The sequence below is a fragment of the Sorex araneus genome, chromosome 3, assembly GCF_027595985.1.
Source record: "Sorex araneus isolate mSorAra2 chromosome 3, mSorAra2.pri, whole genome shotgun sequence".
Taxonomy (NCBI): Eukaryota; Metazoa; Chordata; class Mammalia; order Eulipotyphla; family Soricidae; genus Sorex; species Sorex araneus.
Window position 1 is genome coordinate 53,635,025 of NC_073304.1, and position 22,125 is coordinate 53,657,149.

Consider the following 22,125-nt stretch of genomic DNA (forward strand, 5'->3'; position numbering starts at 1 on the left):
TTAGACTCCCATTCTGTTACTTTATATTACACAAACGAGTGCAATCTTTCTATGTCTGTCCCTCTCTTTCTGAGTATCATGATACTCTCCATGTCGATCCACTTATATGCAAATATCATGACTTCATCTTTTCTAACAGCTGCATAGCATTTCATTGTGTAGATGTACCAAAGTTTCTTTAGCCAGGCATCTGTTCTCGGGCACTCAGGTTTTTTCCAGATTCTGGCTATTGTAAACAGTGCTGCAATGAACATACGAGTGCAGATGTTATTTCTACTATACTTTTTTGCATCTCTGGGATATATTCCCAGAGTGGTATTGCTGGGTCAAACGGTAGCTCAATTTCTAATTTTTTGAGAAGCGCCCATACTGTTTTCCAAAAGGGCTGAACCAGTTAGTGTTCCCAACAGCAGTGAAGGAGAATCCCTCTCTCTCCACATCTGCACCAACAGTTGGCTGTCATCTCTGAAGATACCTTTAGCTTCAATGTCGTGGAGGGTTTTGTCCACCATGTCTTCAATGTCCCTGATGGATTCTGGTCTGATGTTGATGTCTTTAATCCATTTTGATTTACTTTTGTACATGGTGTTAGGTAGAGGTCTGAGCCCTTTTTTTTTTTTTTGCATGTAGCTGTCCAGTTTTGCCAGCACCATTTGTTAAAGAGGCTTTCTTTTCACCACTTCACATTTCTTGCTCCCTTATCAAAGATTAGGTAATCATATATTTTAGGTTGTGTGTCAGGATATTCAAACCTGTTCCATTGATCTGCAGCTCTGCCTATGTTCCAGTACCATACTGTTTTAATTATTGCCACTTTGTAGCAAAGTATCTTCAAAGATGACAGGCCACTGGTCAAGCAAGTGGAAACAGATAAACAAGTGGGACTATCTTAAACTAAGAAACTTCTGCATCTGAAAAGATACAGTGACCAGAATACGAAAACAGTCTACAGAATGGGAAAGGATATTCACCCAGTACCCATCTGATAAGAGGTTGATATCAAGGATATACAAGGCACTGGTTGAACTCTACAAGAAGAAAACATCCAGTCCCATCATAAAATGGGATGGTGAAATGAACAGAAACTTTCTCAAAGAAGATATCTGAATGGCCAAAAGGCACATGTGTTTCTTGTAGGCAGCAGAATGTTGGGTTCAGTTTCTAAATCCATTTTGCCACTCTGTCTCTTAATTGGTGCATTTAGACCATTGATATTGAGAGAGATTATTGTCATGGGGTTTTGTGCTATCTTTCTGTGAGGGTTTGTTATTCTTGTGGGTTTTTTTTTTATCTTACAGTTATCCCTTTAGTCTTTCTTTTAAGTTTCATTTTGTGTCTATAAAGTTCCTGAGCTGTTGTTTATCCGTAAAATAGAGTTTCATTCCTTCGAGTTTGAGTCAGAGTTTAGCTGGATCAAGTATTCTAGGTGAAGTCTTCATTTCAGTGAGTTTTTTTACTATATCCCACCATTGTCTTCCGGCTTGGAGGATTTCCTGTTAGGTCTGCTGTAAGTCTCAGGGGTGCTCCTTTGTATGTGATTTCCTTCTTTGACCTTGCTGCTTGAAGCATTTTTGCATTTATCTGTGACATCTGTCATTCTAACTATAATGTGTCTTAGAAACTTTTTATTAGGGTCTCTTTTAGCTGGCACCCTTCGGGCTCCTTGAATCTGCATTCTCCAGCTCTGGGAACTTTTCAGCAATGATTTCTATAACTGCTTTTTCTCTGGGGTTGCCTCCCTGACCTTCTTGTACTCTGATAATTCTAATGTTGTTCCTTGTGTAATCATCTCTTAGATCTTTGATTTTTCCTAGAGCTATTTTGAGGTCTTTTCCCATTGCTTGTTGTTGCCTGTAAGCTTCCTGCAGTTCATCTTTAAGCTAACTGATTCTGTCTTCAGCTGTAGCCATTCTACTGTTGAGGGCACCCACTGAGTTTTTTATTTCATCTACTGAATTCTTTATTCGTGACACTTCTGTGTATAGCTCACTAATTTCTGCTCTCATTTCTTCCTGTATTTTCTTGGCCATCCATTCCACTGTTTCTTTGAGTTCATTAAACATCTCTGGAACTTCATCTCTGAATTCTTTGTTAGAAAGACCGTATTTGTGGGTACCACCTATTGAGGCCTCTAGACTCCTTTCTTCACCCTCTCCTCATGGTGGGGATTTGCGGTGTTTTTCCATGTTGTTGTGATTGTATGGAGGTGTAACCTTCCAGTTCACTATCACTATTCCCTCTTGTGTCGAGAAAGGATTCTGGATGAATTCGGTCGATTGAGGTCACCTTTTTTCCGCTTCTAGAGTACAGCTTTCCTCTCAGGTGTTCCTCTGCAAGTAATGTGAGGTGTCTAGTGAAGCTTTCAGAGGATGTGATCCTTTATATGGGGCTTGTACAGTTTCTGTGTTCACCACTATTTGGGTGAAATTGGAACAGACTAATGGACTACTGGCCTATTGTGTTTAAGATAGCTAGGATGTTCCTTACAGAATTGGGTGATAAAGATTGACATGTGACTCCAAATTGCTGTGAAAGGGGAAAACTCCGGCCCCAGCTGAGGCCACGCCCACTACTGTGGAGGTCACACCCCCTGTTGCAGAGACCACACCCTCTGGTGCCCTGTAGTTGGGGTGCCGCCTGGGGGTCCCCCCACCTGACGCAGGGAGCAAAGTCACAGAGCTGGAGGACAGCACACACCAGCAGGTGGGATGGCACCTGGGAGGCGGGGGCAGGGAGGGTTCTGGGTCCAAGGGCACAGGTGTAGGGATGGCAGCTGGGATCCTTCACCAACCTGGTGCAGGGAGCAAAGTCGCTGCACTGGAGTACCACATGCACTGGTGGGCGAGATGGCGGCCAGGCAATTTTCATACACTTTTCTAGGGAACTTCTTTTTAAGTCATTTTTAGCAGATTACTCCTAACAAACAATACAAAATAAATTATTTAGAACCGGCTTTGGTGGTGGTTGTGGTGGTGGTGGTGGGAAAATTTGAAATAATAGTGGTGGTGGGAAGGTGTAATGGTAGTGGAATTGGTGTTGGAATATAATAAATTATTGTGTCAACTTTATAGAAACTAAATAAAAATAATAAAATTTAAAAATTCTATCCCTGGGGGTCCCGGTGATCCCCGGGGGTGCGTGGGGCCCAGGCAGAGGCACGCGGGAAGGAACTCCCCCGACCGTCAGCGTGCTCCGTGAGACCCCGACTTCTGCGAAGGCTGAGCGCCAGGATCCCAGTTTCTTCACCATGCGGATGTGGTCCACTGGTGCCGGGGCCCTGAGTGCTGCTGCCTTGGCCCTGCTGCTGGCCAACCACTTACGTGTTCCTAGCCAAGCCTCAGAAAGCCACCCCGGAGTATCTGGAGGGCATAGGCCTGAAAACAATAGAGATGGCACCAAAGGCTTTCAAAGCGAAGGCGCTCTGGTCCAAGAGCGGAGCCGTGACCATGGCCGTGCGGAGGCCATGAAGAGGCCGAGGAGAGGCCGAGAATAGGCCGCAGGCCTGTCCGCGCTGAAACCCAAGCTGGAGGAGCTGGGCGTGCCCCTCTACGCAGTGGTGAAGGAGCAGGTGAAGACGGAGGTGAAAGACTTCCAGCCCTACTTCAGTGGAGAAATCTTCCTGGATGAGCAGAAAAAGTTCTTCGGTCCTCAGAAGCGCAAGATGATGCTAATGGGATTTGTCCGCCTGGGTGTCTGGTCTAACTTCTGCTGGGCCCGGAAGGGAGGCTTCTCTGGAAACCTGGAAGGGGAAGGCTTCATCCTTGGGGGAGTTTTTGTGGTGGGAGCAGGAAATCGGGGCATTCTCCTTGAGCACCGGGAGAAGGAATTTGGAGACAAGGTAGACCCTGCTTCTGTTCTGGAAGCTGTTCAGAAGATCAAACCACAGACCCCATCAGCCTCGGAGCATAAGTGATGGAGTGAAAGGCCCAGCTCAGGGATAGCCAAGGGCAACTCGTGGGCTGCAGGAGACCTCTGCTCGCAGCACGAAAGCGGTGGAGACCCACCTAGACCCTAGTCTCATCAGGCATCATTAACACGTTGTATCTGTTTAGGCGCCAAGCGTGGCACAAGTAGCCCCCAGACAAGACTGATGAAGATCCTGAGATGCTTGTGAGGGTTATTACAGCTAAAACCTGGAAAATGCACGGTATAAAGTTGACTGTTGAATCTCATTACAAACATACATGGTGTGTGAGTGTTATTATTTGAAATGATTTTTATTTTCCTATCTAAGAAAGCTGAGAAATCTAAGAAAAGCTTAATGATTGTCTTTGAAGAGTAAGGATGTAAGGTTACTGACTTGTAAGTTTTCTATGACTTGTCCCAGGATGTTGAACTAGTACTGGTATAAAGGAACTGATGTCCACTTGATTACTTGATGATGTTAAATTATCAACTGAGACCTCTATTCCTTGTCTCCCATGGGGTTTTCTAGGAAAATGATCGTATCTTGCTCCAATGAAATGATGCCTCAGAAATGACCTGTAAATACAAGTTTTTCTGATAAAACTTGCAATAAAAATATTTACCACAAAAAAATTCTAGCCCTTCTATTTAATTTCTTATTACCCAAAGAATAATAATATTTATACTGTCAATAAACTTAAACTTAATCATGTACTTACATGTGCCAGAAACTGTTTAATATTGCTTTTATTACTATTATTATTTGGCACAATATACATCTGTCATTTAGTTTTTTAAAATAACCAAGGCTTTTCTAGTTGCCTCAATGCACAATAACTTCACACTAAGTTTTCAGGCAAATAAGATCTTAGATGTATGGGGGGTTTATGAAGGTGAGGGATTGACAGTGCACACATTGACTATGGCCAGGACTTACCTCTGGCTCTGTGTTCAGAAAACCCCAGGCATTTGGCATTTTGCATGAAAATTCCTATAGGTTGACTCAATCTGAAACTTGCTTGAGTATATTCTTCAGTTAACAATATACAATGTGGTTTTCTCATTGCAAATTTGAACTGGCACATTTTAAAATTTACTCATCAGTCTTTTCCAACTGTTGATCCCTAAGTAATCATCAGCCAGCTATTTCCAAAGCACTTACCATGTTGTGTTATAGATCATTTGTCTATGTATATGTATTTTTTTCAATTTTTTCTTGTTTTGGGGTCACATCTGCTGTGCTCAGGGATCACCCCTCACAGAACTTGAGAACCATCTGTGGTGCCAGGCATCAAACCCAAGTCAGCCACATGAAAGGTAAATGCCCTGACCCTGTACTAAATCTCTGAACTAAGAAATTTTGTTTTCTTAAACTTGAACTTCAATCTCCTGTTATAGCTAAAACAAATTTAATTTTATCATTGATATAGTCATTAAGTCTCCCAGCATTGTTTGCCAGTTTAGTAAGTATGTTATTTTCAAAAAATAATTCTAAATGCTAAAGTGATAGCACAGCGGGTAGGGCATTTGCCATTTGCCTTGCATGCGTCCAACCCAGGTTCGATTCCTCCATCCCTCTTGGAGAGTGTATCTTGCCCACACAGCAGAGCCTGGCAAGCTACCCGTGGCATATACGATATGCCAAAAATAGTAACAATAAGTCTCGTGATGGAGACATTACTGGCGCCTGCTTGATCAAATCGATGAACAATGGGATGACAGTGATACAATGACAGTGAAAGTTAAGTTTCAAAAATCATGTTATCAGAGATAGACCTTACAATACGAGCATTCTTTAAGTCAGCTAAAATTCCAAATTTGCATTTTAATGTATTATGCCTTAAAAGTATGTTTGTAACATTTAAAGAAGACCTGTTGCCTGTTTTCCTCAAACTTTTCCAGGAAATTGAAAAAACAGGAACTCTCCCAAACAGTTTCTATGAAGCACACATCTCCCTAATACCAAAAGCAAACAAAAACACCACTAAGAAAGAAAACTACAGACCAATATCCCTGATGAACACCGATGCGAAGATCCTCAACAAAATACTAGCAAATAGGATCCAACAACTCATCAAAAAGATCATACATCACGACCAAGTGGGATTCATCCCGGGGATGCAAGGATGGTTTAACATTCGGAAATCAATCAACATAATCCACCATATCAACAAAAGTAAAGATAAAAACCATATGATCATATCAATAGACGCAGAGAAAGCATTTGACAAGATCCAACATCCTTTCATGATGAAAACCCTCGCCAAAATGGGGTTTGGAGGAACTTTCCTCAAGATAGTCGAAGCCATCTATCACAAGCCTATGGCAAGCATTATCCTCAATGGGGAAAAACTAAAGGCCTTTCCTCTCAGATCAGGCACAAGACAAGGATGCCCACTCTCACCACTCCTCTTCAATATAGTACTGGAAGTACTTGCAATAGCTATTAGACAAGAAAAAAAGATTAAGGGCATCCAGATAGGAAAGGAAGAAATCAAACTCTCACTATTTGCAGACGATATGATACTATATCTAGAGAAGCCTAAAGCCTCTACTAAGAAACTCTTAGAAACAATAGATTTATACAGTAAAGTTGCAGGCTACAAAATCAATACCCAAAAATCCATGGCTTTCATATATGCAAACAATGAGGCAGAAGAAAGGGTCATGAAAAAAGCAATCCCATTCACAATCGTGCCCCAGAAAATCAAGTACCTCGGATTCAGCTTAACCAAGGAAGTAAAAGACCTCTACAAAGAAAACTACAAAATGCTAATCCATGAAATCAAAGAAGACATGAGGAAATGGAAACATATACCCTGCTCGTGGATAGGGAGAACCAATGTTGTCAAAATGGCAATACTCCCCAAAGCATTATATAGATTCAACGCGATCCCTATAATGATACCCATGACATTCTTCAAAGAAATGGATCAAGCAATCTTAAAATTCATATGGAACAACAAACGCCCACGGATAGCTAAAACAATTATTGGGAAAAAGATGATGGGAGGCATCACCCTCCCCAACCTCAAACTTTACTACAAAGCAGTAACAATTAAAACAGCATGGTACTGGAACAAAGGCAGAGCCATATACCAATGGAACAGGGTGGAATACCCCTACACACAACCCCAAATGTATGATCATCCAATCTTCGATAAGGGAGGAAGAGATGTGAAGTGGAGCAAGGAAAGTCTCTTTAACAAATGGTGCTGGCACAACTGGACAACCACATGCAAAAAAATGGGCTTAGACCTTGACCTGACACCATGCACAAAAGTCAGATAAAATGGATTAAAGACCTCAACATTAGATCACAAACCATAAGGTACATTGAAGACAAGGTCGGCAAAACCCTCCAGGATATTGAAGATAAAGGTATCTTCAAAGGTGACACGGAACTAAGCAATCTAGTAAAAACAGAGATCAACAAATGGGACTACATTAAACTAAAAAGCTTCTGCACCGCAAAAGATACAGTGACCAGAATACAAAGACTATCCACAGAATGGGAAAGGATATTTACACAATACCCATCAGATAAGGGGTTAATATCAATGGTATATAAAGCACTGGTTGAACTCTACAAGAAGAAAACATCCAACCCCATCAAAAAATGGGGCGAAGAAATGAACAGAAACTTTACCAAGGAAGAAATATGAATGGCCAAAAGGCACATGAAAAAGTGCTCTACATCACTAATCATCAGAGAGATGCAGATTAAAACAACCATGAGATACCACCTCACACCACAGAGACTAGCACACATCCAAAAGAACAAAAGCAACCGCTGTTGGAGAGGATGTGGGGAGAAAGGGACCCTTCTATACTGCTGGTGGGAATGCCGACTGGTTCGGCCCTTCTGGAAAACAATATGGACGATTCTCAAAAAATTAGATATTGAGCTCCCATTTGACCCAGCAATACCACTGCTGGGAATATATCCCAGAGAGGCAAAAAAGTATAATCAAAACGACATCTGCACATGTATGTTCATCACAGCACTGTTTACAATAGCCAGAATCTGGAAAAAACCCGAATGCCCTAGAATGGATGACTGGTTGAGGAAACTTTGGTACATCTATACAGTGGAATATTATGCAGCTGTTAGAAAAAAGGAGATCAAGAATTTTGTATTTAAGTGGATCGGCATGAAAAGTTTCATGCTGAGTGAAATGAGTCAGAAAGAGAGAGACAGACATAGAAAGATTGCACACATCTATGGTATATAGAATAACAGAGTGGGAGACTAACACCCAAGAATTGTAGAAATAAGTACCAGGAGGTTGACTCCATGGCTTGGAGGCTGGCCTCACATTCTGGGGAAAGGGCAACTCAGAGAAGGGATCACCAACTTCAATGCAGTCGAAGGCCATGTGGGGGAAGGGAGTTGCGGGCTGAATGAGGGCTTGAGACTGAGCACAGTGGCCACTCAACACCTTTATTGCAAAACACAATAGCTAATTAGAGAGAGAGAACAGAAGGGAATGCCCTGCCACAGTGGCAGGGTGGGGTGGGGGGAGATGGGATTGGGGAGGGTGGGAGGGATGCTGGGTTTACTGGTGGTGGAGAATGGGCACTGGTGAAGGGATGGGTTCCCAAACTTTGTATGAAGGAAGCATAAGCACAAAAGTGTATACATCGGTAACTGTACCCTCACAGTGATTCACTAATTAAAAATAAATAAATTTAAATTAAAAAAAAAGTATGTTTGTATCTTAGTGTTAAACTGTTTTTTTTTTAAATAAATCCTACAAGGTCAATAGAAAATAATCCTACTGATGAGATTTTAATGTTATGGTAGGAAATTACCAGAAGATTTTACTGAAGCTATATAGTCATAAGCCTATATCAGATAGGCTTTTAATTCCTTCTTTTCAGGATGGTAGTTGAATTGTGCTGAGAACTTATTTAAAGTGTGCCTTGAATGAGACTGATTAGGAGAAATATGATTTGTTGGTTTCTCTTAAACATAAACTATAACACATATTATATCATACTAATATCTGTAGCAAGAAGCTCATAAAGAAACCCTCTAGGTATTCATGAGGGCTATAACAATACAGCATTAAAATGATTTCCTCATGTAAAAACTGGGAGAAGTCAGAGTTTCAGATATTAAGCTTGATTTTTGGCATGTACAAGTTACTATGATCATCTTCTAAATTCATTTTGGATTCAGCAATTTTACTTCTATTTTTACAACACTCTTATGTCACTGAATCTTCCCTAGAATCTACAGCCCTGACTCAGTAAAAACGAGGTGAATCACAAGCCACACTTGTTTTATTTTTAGTTTGAAGCACAATCCTGAGGGAGTTGCAGATGTTCAGAGACCAAACACACACACACACACACACACACACACACACACACGCATGCAAGAGAGAGAGAGAGAGAGAGAGAGAGAGAGAGAGAAAGAGAGAGCTCCTTCCTTGTAAAGCCAAAGCAAAAATAAAACCCCTTTGCACCATAAAGAGAGCATATTCCACTGCATGATTCTTAATACCTGTCAACAAAAGAGAGAGAAGTGTGACACTCTTGGAAAATGCTGTGAACCTGCTGCACTTTTTGATACCTTTTATTGTGATAAGTGCAAAGAATTTCTCATTGGTGAGCCAGATAAGGAATCTACCATTCAACCTCATTTCTATTAGTCACAAGCTATGGAAAAGATGCAGGAGGGAAAAGAAAACTGGGAATGATATTCCTTTCCAACTTAAAAATAAAAATACATTTTCATCAGAGATAAACTGCATAAATTATGCCCAATTAAGACATGTCAAAAATAGTTTCCATACATGACTTTAAAACTATTTTTAAACAAAATGGTAGCTAATCACTGGGTAACCAAATGTTTTCTAATTATTCTACTTTTACTTTTTTTTTGCTTTAGAAAGTTCTATATAAAATACAAAATTTATAAAATATAAAATTTTAATATGAGGAGCTTGGAGAAACAGTGCAATAGTAAGGGAACTGTTTGCCTTATGTGTGGCCCGCCCATGGTTCCATCTGCAACACCACCAACAACCCCCAGAACACTGCCAAGGAGTGATCCCTGAGAACCAATTTTTACCATGTGTGGCCTAAAAAATGAACAAAACAAAATAAAAAGGAACGGGTCAAAGGAAAATTTTAATAAGATTAAAACCATTACTTTTTATTTTTATTTTTAAAATTTTTTATTAGTGAATCATCATGGGGCTGGAGCGATAGCTCAGCAGGTAGGGCGTTCACCTCGAACGTGGCCAACCCAGGTTCGATTCCTCCACACCTCTGGGAGAATGCGGCAAGCTACCGAGAGTATCTCGCCCATATAGCAGAGCCTGGCAAGCTACCCATGGCGTATTCGATATACCAAAGACAGTAACAACAAGTCTCATGATGGAGACGTTAATGGTGCCCGCTTGAGCAAATCAATAAAGCAACGGGATGACAGTGACAGTGAATCACTGTGAGGTACAGTTACAGACTTACAAACTTTCGTGTTTGTGTTTCAGTCCTACAATGGTCGAGTGCGCATCCCTCCACCAGTGCCCATTTTCCACCAGCAATAGTCCCAGCATCCCTCCCACCACTCCCACCCTGTCCTCCCCCCACCCCACCCCGCCTCTGGCAGGCCATTCCCTTTTGCTCTCTCTCTCCTTTTGGGTGTTGTGGTTAAAACCATTCTTGGCTTTATGTAATTGATTACTGAATGAAAGATGAACTGATTCTCTTCTCCAGTTGTTCTAAATGCCTTCTCAAATAATTAGCTTTTTGATTTGGGAGATTTTGGGGGGCATGAGAGGGAGTGGGAGGTTATTCATTGTTTTCCTTTCAGCCCCCAAACCTGCTCTTTACTTCCCGTAAAAATCCCCCAATGGATTTGACTCAGCCTGGCTTGCATAAGACCTGGGTATAATCTGGGCTGAAGTAAGTCAAGTGCTGCTGTACTATCTCTCTGGTCCCTGTATGATGGTTTCTTGATGCTATTCTCTGTAAACACTTCACATTTAAAGTGTGAAGCTCCATTTAAAAGTGTTCTACAGAAACCATTTTTTCACAAGAATTTAAATAAAGTTAATTTTACTTAGTCCTTTTTTTTTAAATCTCAGTGTTTTGAGGCAATGTTGCTCTTCAGCATTTGGACCTTTTTTGGGGGGTGAGGTGGGGTCTGATCACCAAAAATTAGAAGGTATGTAATCACATACAAGGTGAAGTATAAAACAAGAACCTTATCCGTTGTGTTTCTCTCAGACCATAAAACAAACTCTTTTCTTCGCACAAAATCCTCCAGGGATTTGACTCAGCCTTGCTTGCATGAGACCTAGGTTTGATCTCCCTTACCTGCAACAACAATAACAGTAATTTCTACTCCTTCCAGAGCATGAGTTATAACTTGAATAACTGCAGCACTACTGCAATTATTTCATTCCAAACTAATGCCCTTTGCTCTTTTAGTTGCCTCCAGAAGTTTTAAGTTGATATCAATAAAGTAAAAATATTACTCAAAGGGGAATGGTCAATTTTAATTTAAATGGTATAGTGTATCAATAGCATTTGCTAAGATTCCTGATGGACTTATGACTCATCTTAGTATAAAGTCAAAGAGAAACATTTAATTATAACATATATTATTGCAAGAATAAGATATCTGGGTATCTTTAACTATGCCGTTAGTATCTTACTATCTAAAATGTGGTTTGTAAATCAGCTGCACTGGCCTCAGTCAAAACTTTGTTTAAAATGCAGAATATGATGAACCTGCAGAATATGATGAGATGTAGTACAAGATAGTACAGGGCTTTGTCTCATGACTTGCATGCGGCCAAACCAGTTCAATACCTGGCATGATATAGCCCCCAGAGCACTGCTGGAAAAAGACTATCGGCTTCTAAATACTAAGTGGTATCTTAGTGATAGCACATCCTTGGACCCCTGCCTTGACCAATAATAGCCAGGAGGGGTCTTGGGCTTCCTGAGAATGGCTTGGGAGGCCACCCAGTGGAAGAAATCAATTCATTAGCAATCAACTTTTGAATTTTGGGAATTCACACTAAAACTTGAGTCAGAATCTGTGTTTTAAATGGACCCCCTGCTTTGGGCCAGAGTGATAGTACAGTAGATAGGGAACTTGCCATGCATGTGGCTGACTGCAGTTTGATTCCTGGCACTTCACCGGATCTCCTGAGCCAGCCAGGAGTATAGACCCAGGATTAAGCTCCAAATAACTCCAGGTGTGACACCCAAACAAACACATAAAAATAAATAAACCTCCACAGATGAATCAAATACATATTCAAGTTTGAGAAACACTGTCAGAGTAAACTTGAAAGTCTTTTCTGGTTCTCATCTTCCACAATCAGAACTCTCCAATTTAAACAACTAAAAGATATGAATAATAGATGTGTTTTTGAGTGGCATTCCTTTTAAATTAGCTGAAATAAAAATTTGTATAAGCTTTAAATTAATGAACAAATACCTGATTGTAGTAGTAAGAATAAGGGTTACATGAAAATTGAGATTGGCAGGGGGGAAAATATGAAGGATAAAACATCCTTTCAGTAGACTGGCTTCTTATAAAGTTGCAAAGAAGGCTGATTAATAAGACAAATGAAGAAACTATACATAAACCAAAGAAGCACATCGAAGATAGAAGCAAGAAAAATCACAAAATCATAATGTCAAATACAAACTTTTACTTGAAATAGGAAATTGAATTTTATGCAAAATGTTAGGGAAATGACATGTCCTGTTAATGCCTTCCCTTTCACCTTTCACCCCATCCTGCAGGTATCTTTTGGGGAAAATCCCAATCTCCAGTGAAAACTACCCCTAAACATCTTCCTACAATTGAACACTTCAGAATTTTGTACTAATACTTTTACACGACTTTTACTAGAGTGATATTTTTATTCCCCCCCCCACCACCACCACCAAAACCACAAGCTGATCTGCTTATGAGGTGAGACCTGCCTCTGACTGACGTCACTGGGCCTACTCCAGATGGGAGGCAGAGCGCCTCTCTACAGAGTGGATCCCAGCTACCTTCACACCTGACCTGCACCATATTAAGGGCCCACACTACAGCTCTTTACTGACTTCCTGCTTGCTGCTTCACCATCCCCCGTGAGGGTCACATTACTCTGTCTATTCTGAAAAGGGAGGTAGAAATCTTCCCTACCAGGTGGGTCCTCAGCACATGACATTTGACATATTAAAGGCCCATACCATCAGGGTGGACTGGAGAGATAGCACAGTGAGTAGGGCATCTGCCTTGCATGCGGCCAACCCGGGTTCGATTCCTTCGTCTCTCTCAGAGAGCCCAGCAAACTATCGAGAGTATCCTGCAGAACCTGGCAAGCTACCCGTGGCGTATTTGATATGCCAAAAACAGTGACAACAAGTCTCATAATGGAGACATTACTGGTGCCCACTCAAGCAAATTGATGAACAACCAGACGACAGTGCTACATTGCTGCCTTTGGGGTGCTCCTAAAGCACCCAGGGACTGCTTATGCTGCCACAACAGATCTACTCAACAAATTACACTCTTCTCAAAGTTATGCTCCAGTTATCCTGTAAAAATGGGCAAAGAAGTGGGAGAGAAATCTTCAGTCTAATCCCCCAGCATTTTCCAAGGGAACTAACTATAAAGATTAATCACCAACACAGAAATAACACTAGAAATCAATGGGGAAACCATGTAGAAGCCCACCAAGTTCAATGAGCAAAACCAGTATCTCTGAAGATGTAAATAACAACCAGCTCAGTAAATCCTCAATGTCTTTAGTAACACTCTGATAAGGATGACCAATAAGCTCAAAGAAAAGAAAACACAGGCAGCCAGTAAAGCAAAAGAAAGTATGACTCAAAATGAAAAATACTACAATCAGCAATTCCAGATATACAGAGCGTGGTAGATAATATAAAAGGAAAAGAAAAAAAAACCTCAATAGAGGCCCTGATTGAAAAAATAGCAGCAACTAAGCAAAAGGAACTCCAAAATGAGAAAGAGAAGACTGCTAGTAAACACAGACACAGATTGTGGAATATAGTCTGCAAAGAAGTGAACCAGAGAACTATGGGATGAGTTAAAGAGAAACAATATGAGAATCACCGGAGCCTCTGAAGAACAGGGAGGCAAATGTGTTGAAGGAACAACAGTTAAAGAAATCACTGATAAGAATTTCCCAGAGTTGAGGAGTATAGGCTCAAAGACACAAGAGGACCAGAGTCCCAGCGAAAATAGACTGAATTAGGAAAACTCCAAGACAGATTATACGCAAAATGACAAAATCCAGAGATCGAGACAAAATACTGAAAACAGCAATATCAAAAGATGAACTGATATATAGAAGTCCATGAAATGTACAGCAGATCTATGAAATTAGACTCTGCAAGCCAGAAGTCTATGGAAAGATGTATAAAAACTCAATGAAATGAACACCCCACCAAGAATACACTATCCAGCTGTATTATCACTCAGATTTGAAAGAACTCCAGAGCTTCATAGACAGGCAATAGCTTAGAGAATTCATAGCCTTGAAATCAGTTTTACAAGAATTAAAAGAGCTCTTTTAAAGAATAGTAGAAACTTCCTAACACGTGGCATTGAGTATGGCACTAACTAATGGTCCTCTGGGCTGGAGCAAGGTAGGGTGTTCGCCTTGCACGCGACCTACCCAGGTTCAGTTTCTCCACCCCTCTCGAAGAGCCTGGAAAGCTACTGAGAGTATCTCGCCCCTACAGCAGTGCCTGGCAAGCTACCTGTGACGTATTCAATATGCCCAAAACAGTAGCAAGTCTCACAATGGAGAAGTTACTGGTGCCCGCTCAAGCAAATCGATGAGCAACGAGATGACAATGACAGTGACAGTGATTGTGTTAGAATGTTGTATGCCTGAAACAACTCTATTATGAACAACTTTGTAAATCACAGTGTCAATAAAAGTTTAAAACAAAACATTCCCCAGCTGAAACCTATCATGATCCAAGTCCTGGAGGAAGCACACCAACATCTTCCTGCACTGGTTTTTGTTTTTTTTTTTTTTTCTTTCTTTTTGGGTCACATCCGGCGTTGCACAGGGGTTACTCCTGGCTCTGCACTCAGGAATTACCCCTGGCCATGCTCAGGGGACCATATGGGATGCTGGGATTTGAACCTGGGTCAGCCGCATGCAAGGCAAACACCCTACCCGCTGTGCTATCTCTCCAGCCCCTCCTGCACTGTTTAAAATCTTTCAAGTTTGTATCTGGCCACTTCAACAAGCTCCACTATATAGCAGTTCCACATTGCCAACTCACACTGCCTTTGCACTCTGTACCCCTTTTCTGGAAAGGTCTTGTCACTTTCCTCTTATTTTCTGGGTAGTCATTCTACAAGTGATCTTTCTTCATCCTATCGATGTACTATAGTCTTTCTTAATACTTTGTGCTCCGACATGGTGTTCTCTTTCACCAGGCTACATTCTAATAACAAACAAAACTTCCACTGCGTTCATTGACATTAAAGAATTCATGGGTCATGCAGCATCCAATACAGCAAGTAGGAAAGATGCTAAAATAAGTTGTACAAAGTGGAAAGATTTTTAGCCTGAAGAAGAGGTTAGGACAAGGTTATTAGGAAAAGGAAGGGAAGGGAAGGGAGTGGAGGGAATGGGAAGGAAGGGAGAAAGAAGAGGAGAGAGGAAAGGAGAAAGGAAAGGGGAGAGGGGAGGAGAAAGGAAAGAGGAAAGGGGAGGGGAGGGGAGGGGAGGGGAGGGAAAGGAAAAGGGGAGGGGAGGGGAAGGGAAGGGAGGGAAGGGAAGGGGAGGGGAGGGGAAGGGGAGGGGAGGGAAAAGATGATCTTTGTTCCAACATATTGGGTCCACAGAACCATCAAGAAAGCCAGCCATGGCAACATGGCTGTCCACCCAAGCCCCCTCCCGCACCTTCCTCCCCTCTTCCCCCTCCCCCCTCCCTAGTTGCGATGTGGACAGGGAAGAAAGACAGCCCCTAGAGGGAGGATGAGTACTCATTCAGAGCCTTACAGGATAAAAGAAGATAGAAGACAAGACAGACAAAGACAAAACAATGGGTCTGCAGAAAGAGGCTTAAGTTTATAAAGTTTATATACCTTAAGAGAATGGGGAGAACAATGGATGGACACCTTTCTTTCTGGGTGATTCCAGAAAGGAATTAAAGAGGGTGTTCTGGTTCCTTATTCTCCCCAGCTGGCAATTAGCTTGCCCAGTGGTCCCTGACGTCTTGTTTTAGGCATAGTGACCAGACATTTCATGCGGCTGTTTGAGGATGGAGGGAGGAGTCGCTGCTGGAAAGTCAAGGGGGCCCTGTCGGGGGAGGGGCCTCCTACTGCTCTTCATCCTCTTCATCATCAAGTCTCAGAAGCTCATCCTCGACCCCAGCTGCTCCCTCAGTTGTCCCCTGAAGTGCCCCATAGACTAGTTTTTGAATCTGGAGGGGAGAGAGAGAGAGAGAGAGAGAGAGAGAGAGAAAGAGAGAGAGAGAGACAGAGAGACAGAGAGAGAGAGACAGAGAGAGAGAGAAGAAAGAGAGAACAACCTTAAGTCACTTGCTTTGCATGTGGCCAGCCTGAGTTCAATCCATTGAATCCCAACATGGTTCCCTGAGCACTACCAGAAGTAACCCCTGAGCATCACCAGGTGTGGCCTAAAAACAAACAGAAAGATTATTTTTAGACAAAGCCTGAAGCTTCTAGAGAGAGGCAGAGGTAAACAGAAAATAATAGATATATATTTAGTATATATATATAGAGAGAGAGATAAAGGCAGAGAGAGATGTATTTACAAAGGACTGAGTATAGAGAAAGAGATTAAAATCAGAACTAATACTGCTTTACTTGTAGTCACATCCAGCAGTACCAGGGAAAAGAATGCTTAAGAATGCAAAGATCCCGGAGCTGGAGCGGTAGCACTGCCAGTAGGGACTTTGCCTTGCACGCGATCAACCTAGGTTTGATTCCCAGTATCCCATATGGTCCCCCGAGCATAGCCAGGAGTAATTCCTGTGCATCGCCAGGTGTGACCTAAAAAGCAAAAAAAATAAATAAATAAATAAATAAAAGAATGCAAAGATCAAACCTTGGCCATCTCATACTCTTCAAATGTGCGCTACCATTAGAGCTATCTCCCTGGTCCCCAGCACTAATACTTTAAAACATTGTTAATATCTTTAAATTAAAGCACCGAGTTACAAAGTTATTCATAGTTGGGTTTTATACATGCTATATTCCAGCCCCAATCTCACCATGGTGACATCTTCCCTCCACTAGGGTTCCCAGGTATCACAACTTTTATATGGCACGTTACTGTTGACCGGTTGAGCAAATAGATGAATGAGCAACGGGATGACTGTGACAGTGACAGTGACTAAGATATCATGGTTAAGAGAATAATTCTTCAATCAGTAGGTCTAAAGCTAGACAGTTTTTCTTAGTCTATAAAGTTATTTAATCTCCTCAAACCTCAGTTTCCCAGTCTCTAGAACCACACTAATAAAATCACCTTATTTCATTATAGAGGGTGAGGAGTGGAGCAGGGAGTAAATAAAACAAAGTATGAAAAAAATGTTTATGAGATATTCAGTGTTCACCAAATGAATGAATGACAAATCCCAGAAATAAAACTTTCAAAAATCACAATGCATTCTCAGTTTCACTTCAAATATCTTCATTCTAAATTTGACTAAAATTGTGAATCAGGGCCTTTGTCATTTTTTTTGATACAAGTGCAGCTGTCTCACACAAAGATGTACATTTGAAATAGCAATTTTTTGGCTTGCTGTCACTGAAAAACTGAAAGAGGATGCTTGCCATCTAGTGGAAATTTGTTAAATTTCAGCACTTCCCCTGAGTTCTAGAAAATTCTTGGATCCAGGTGAATTGTTCATTTATAAAATCTTCCATGAGGAGGAAGCTGGAGCAATAGCACAGTGGGTAGGGCGTTTGCCTTGCACTCGGCCAACCTGGGTTTATTCCCAGCATCCCATGTGGTCCCCTGAGCACCTCCAGGGTTGATTTCTGAGTGCAGAGCCAGGTGTGATCCAAAAAGAAAAAAAAAAAATCTTCCATGAGGAATTTCCTTCTCATATATCTTTTCTATATACATGCATGAATTTGCAAATTCTTTGTTATAAATCAAAATCATCATCAGTAACAGAAGCCTCTAATCACACTCTGAAGAAAGATCTGCTTTACAGAGTTACGTATATGTACAAATATTTTTAAACTGGGCTTGAAAGAAAATTCCAGAAAATAATTACCAGTCTAAAATACTACACACTTGCCGAAGAACATGTCAGAATGTTTACAATAGCTCTCTTGTACTAGAGTCAAGAGTACAGGGACTGGAGAGATAGCACAATGGGTGGGGTGCTTACCTTGTTTGTGGCAATCCAGGTTCAACCCCCAGCATCCCATTTAGTCTCCTGAGTCTCACCAGGGTGATCCATGTGCACAGAACCAGGAGTAAACTCTGGGAACTGCCAGTTGTGGTCAAACTGTCCCTGACCCCCAAATACGGTATGATGCTTCTAGATTTCAATCTGATTTTTAATACCCATTTCATTGTTTCTATTGTCATTTTTTCTTTTCACATTTATATTTTATAGATTAAAGCCTGATTATAAAGTTCCACATTATCTTGTCATTCAAAAAGACACTTCATTTTCCCATAAAGAAACACCCAAGGGGCCGGATAGTACAGCCCAAAACGCACTTGATTTGCAAGAGACCAGCCTGGGTTTGATTCCCAGCATCCCATATGGTCCCCTGAACCCACCAGAAGTTATTCCTCAGTGTAAAACCAGGTGTAACCTGAGCATTGCCAGGTATGGCCCTACTCCGAAAAAACACCCAAAACTTTTTATTAGTAAATCATGTTTAATGGGCACTTAGGGTTTTGAATTTAATATCACACTTTTAATCACCATAGAAATGAAACCTGTAGTCATCAAGCCATATGCAATTAACTCATATGTCAAGAAACAAATCATATAGGAAGTGTCTTGCACTGAGTCTTATTCTAAGTAGTATCTTAGTCTATATATTGAATATATTCTGTCTTCCTAAAACTGAGCAATGACAGTTATGGATGAAAACTGAAAATAGATAAGTAGGGGATTCCATGAACTTATCTGAAAGGTTTGTGGCTTCAAAATATAATAAGTGGCTAGAGAGATAGTATAAGGGTTAAGACAACTGCCTTGCATTCAGCCTATCCCAGTTTGATTTCTGGAACCATGTACCCTCTGCATCTTTAGGAATAGTCCCCAAGCACAAAGACAAGAATATTATTCCCCCTAAAAACCACAAGTTGTTTGGTATATCTACACAATGGAATACTATGCAAATGTTAGGAGAGATGAAGTATGAAATTTGCTTACAAATGGATAAACATGGAGAGTATCATGCTAAGTGAAATGAGTCAGAAAGAGAGGGACAGAAATAGAGGGACTGAACTCATTTGTGGAGTATAGAATAACATCACATGAGGCTGACACCCAAGGACAGTAGATACAAGGGCCAGGGGTATTGTCCCATAGCTGGAAGACTGCTTCATGAGCAGAGGGGAGAAGGCAGGTGGAATAGAGAAGGGATCACTAAGAAAATGATGGCTGGAGGAACCAGATCTGATGAGAGATGCATGCCAAAAGTAGATAATGGACCAAACATGATGACCTCTCAGTGTCTGTGTTGCAAGCTATAATGCCCAAAAGTAGAGAGTTATGGGGAATATTGTCTGCCATAGAGGCAGGGGGAGGGTGGGAAAGGGGGTATATACCAGGGATATTGGTGGTGGGAAATGTGCACTGGTGGAGGAATGGGTGTTTAATCATTGTGAGATTGTAACCCAAACATGAAAGCTTGTAACTATCTCACGGTGATTCAATAAAATTTAAAAAAATTTTTTAAAAAAGAACCACAAGTTCTGGCTCCCAAACCAAAAGAATAATAAATAAATAAATAAAAACTAATTGGGCATATACTGTGGTTAGGATGAGGAAAAATGTGTCAGTTGACACAGTGAAAAATATATGTGTGCAAAAGATATTCAAGCTGGCTCCAACTTATATTCCAGTAAATACAGCATGAATTTGAAATGCCTTAAGTTGAAAACACATTTAATACACCTTAACTACTGAACAGCACAGCTTCAGCCTTACCTTCCATAAATATAGAAACTTTCTATTAGTCTACAGTTAGGAGAAAGCATGCAACACATGACTATTTATCATAAAATATTAACTATTTCATGTAATTTATTGATTACTGCACTGTACTATACTCAAAGTGAAAACAGATATGATAGGATGTAAAAACACACTATCCTAAAAACTTCTTATCCATAACATTCTTATCCTAAAAAATTAGTTATCCGTAACTAAGATTGAGGTTTTGTTACCGATAGCACAGAGGTAGGGTGTTCGCCTTTCACTTGGGCGACCCGTGTTCAATTCCTCCGCCCATCTCAGAGAGCCGCCAAGCTACCGAAAGTATCGAGCCCGCCCGGCAGAGCCTGGCAAGCTACCTGGCTGTATTGAATATGCCAAGAACAGTAACAATAAGTCTCACAATGAGAGACGTTACGGGTGCCCGCTTGAACAAATCGATGAGCAACGGGATGACAGTGATTCAGAAGACAGAACTCCAGAGAGCCATAGGCCTGAGCTGAGTGAAGGCATTGGTAGAATTACATCTCAGGGCTCTCTGATACTTTCTTGTGAAGTTTGTTGTGCTCTCTGGTCATGTTTGTACTTGCTTCTAAATGTTTCACTTCTGTCTTTGTGCACTATTTTATCTACTTCATGATTTGGAGAGTTAATGAGAAACAATAATTTCTAGAAAGTCATATTAATATTGCACAGCCAAGGATCCTTTTTCCAACCAAGAACAAGGTGAAAGCCATCTGATTTTCAACCCCAAAATGGTATGATTTATTCCACTGTCCAAGAGGCTTACACTAGTACTTTCCCACTGGGAATGGCCACAACTTCTATGACATATCTTTTCTCTTCAATAGTGCAACATCATAGAGTCTGCCTAATTATATGGCCCGAATGAGAGAAATGCTTGCACCAGAACCTAGATCTATTGCCGAATTCTCTTTTCCTAGTGTCTATTTCAAGACTTGGTATCACTAAATATATGGCCTCTTAAATTTTTTCTGTTCATGACCCCTAAGTTTTCAGGTGTCCCAAGGTATATAGCTATATAAAATAGGCATTCAAATAAAACATTTAATGATGATAAATCACAAAGAAAGTTACTGTAAACATTTTCCAAGATAATGTGACCTCCATATGGGGTCAAAACCCATATTTAAGGGCCAGAGAGAGTTTAGCTAAGTACACTATTTGCATGCTGGGGTTGATCAAGCCCACATGGTCCTTTGAGCATCACAGGAAGCAACCCTCAAGTACAGAGCCAGGAATAGCCAGCAAACATTTCTGGGTGTGGCCCCAAAGCGCACAAAATAGTTAAGAATTTTTTTAAGAAACTAGACCCTAAGTAAGTGTCTCTAGTTATGGAATTATGCTGCTTTCAAACCTTAGCGGCCTGCCACATTGGTGCTTTCTTTTAGCACCAATGTGGCTAAAAGAAAGGCATATGATTTAAACAATCCTGGAACAAAATCTTAAATGAATAGTGTTTTTCATTCTATATAAAAGTTAATTTTTTTCTCCTGTCTAATTCGATATGCCAAAAACAGTAACAAGTCTCACAATGGAGACGTTACTGGTGCCCGCCTGAGCAAATCAATGAACACTGGGATGACAGTGCTACAGTGCTAATTGGAATAGAAAAAAATGTATTTTCCAACTCAGTGACTGGACACCAGATATTTGATATTAAACTAATCTACTCTAAAAAAGGATCCTTATTGGCTTATGTTAGTGCAAACAGGGGTACCATTTAGTTGAGTTTGTAGTAGTCTATAGTTACTCTTCAAGATCCACTGGACTCTGCAGGAACAATTAACTGATGATGTGACAGGGAATTCCATTCCAGCATTTAAATGGCACTTTACAAACTTTGTCAAGATAGTGAACATTTTAATGCATAACTTGTGAGTCATTCGGTCTCTTGTAACTATCTGACTCTGTCATTGTATTGGAAAAAGTAGTGTGAGACAATATATAAATGAGTAGGAAGGGTGATATCCCAATAAAATGTTATACACTAAAGCAAGCATCAGACAAAGCACTTAG

The 22,125-nt window shown here is 40.9% G+C and overlaps 1 pseudogene; it reads left to right on the plus strand.

Moving 5' to 3' along the window:
• The first annotated feature begins 1,381 nt into the window (after positions 1-1,381).
• On the plus strand, positions 1,382-3,913 carry LOC101551576 (peroxiredoxin-like 2A; annotated as a pseudogene).
• The last annotated feature ends 18,212 nt before the right edge of the window (positions 3,914-22,125 follow it).